The following is a 1,632-nucleotide window of genomic DNA, read 5'->3' as shown; positions in this document are numbered from 1 at the left end:
CACACACACACACACACACACACACACACACACAGCCGAGAGGCGACAGATCTGTTTCTGTAACCAGAGCGCCCCCTGTCGGTAAGAGTCAGTACTGCAGCACAAAGACCTGTTCATTTTCTCATTGGTGTGGAGTAGAATAATAATAATAATAATAACAATAACAATAACAATAACAATAACAATAATAATAATAATGATGACGATCTTCATTAAGGCTAATTGATACAGTCCATGTTCTTAATGAGGACACTGGGACTGGTGATTTAACGACCTGAATAAAAAAAAGTATAACTATATTTCAAACAAATTTAAGTCCGACATAAAAATATAAAGACCACTGATGCATCATGGGAGATGTGGTTTACACAGGCAGAAGAATATTGTCCAGACAAAGACTTTGTGTTTTTTTCTTCTTTTTGATTTTATTTTTCCGAACAAGCAACAAAACAAGGAACAAAGATCAAGTTTCCTGCTCTGAAGAAACAGAGGCTCACCCAGGTGCATGCTGGTCCTAAATAACCTCATGTGTCCATAGCATTAATCACACTAACTGCTGGATCAGCAAATAATGCGTGTGTGTGTGTGATATGTGAGATCTGCAGGAAGTTCACAGGTGAATATTTGAATATTTAGCAGCTGACAGCGGGCACGCGCGTTGGTTCCTCTACAACACACGTTATTATTATTATTATTATTTCTTTATTTTTAATTTTTATTTACAGGAACTTCTTCCCTCATCAGTCGCTCGCCGCCCCGCCTGTCGAGCACGTTCTGGGGCCCAAATCGCGCACGTGCCGCATTCAGGGGAATTAGGGAGAAACTTCAAAGGCTCATAGAGAAGACATTAAAAACACACACACAAATACACAACAAAGAAAACACAACCAGCGCGAGACAAACTGTTCACGTGAAGGAACAATGGGCCAAACACACCTGTAGTAATACTGCACTCTGCTTCTTCTGTCATCTCACGTGTTTCAGGTTCTTTCTAGAAGTTTACATTTAATAAAGTCCAAATATAAAATATTCCAAACTGAACATGTGTATGAATATAGTGCAGCAGAAACACTCTGTGATTCATTATTGATAATACTTTAAATTACTGGATATTATTACTTGATGAGATGAGATGAGATGAGGTGAGGTGAGGTGAGATGAGGTGAGATGAGGTGAGGTGAGGTGAGATGAGGTGAGGTGAGATGAGATGAGGTGAGGTGAGGTGAGGTGAGGTGAGATGAGGTGAGGTGAGATGAGATGAGGTGAGGTGAGATGAGATGAGATGAGGTGAGGTGAGGTGAGGTGAGGTGAGATGAGGTGAGGTGAGGTGAGGTGAGATGAGGTGAGGTGAGGTGAGGTGAGGTGAGATGAGATGAGATGAGATGAGATGAGATCCTTTTTTGGTCCCACAGCAAAGTCATCAGTACTTTCTCAGAAATGAGAATATCAAATAGTAAGAAATGACAGAAGATAAATAAGAGATAGGCTTAATAAATAAACAATATAGGTTAGTATGTATGTTGTATGTGTGTCGTGTGGTAAGTAATGCAGTATGTCAGTGTGCAGCAGGGTCTAAGTTTCCTTAGAAGAAAAACAAAACAAACTTAAGTTTTCTCCTTAAAGTTTCCTTCA

The sequence above is a fragment of the Seriola lalandi genome, unplaced genomic scaffold (assembly GCF_002814215.2).
Source record: "Seriola lalandi dorsalis isolate HSWRI2012SDOR001 ecotype SW California unplaced genomic scaffold, Sedor1 jcf7180002054604, whole genome shotgun sequence".
NCBI classification, from domain to species: Eukaryota; Metazoa; Chordata; class Actinopteri; order Carangiformes; family Carangidae; genus Seriola; species Seriola lalandi.
The sequence above is the reverse complement of the archived record's forward strand: the minus strand, read 5'-3'. Positions refer to the sequence as shown.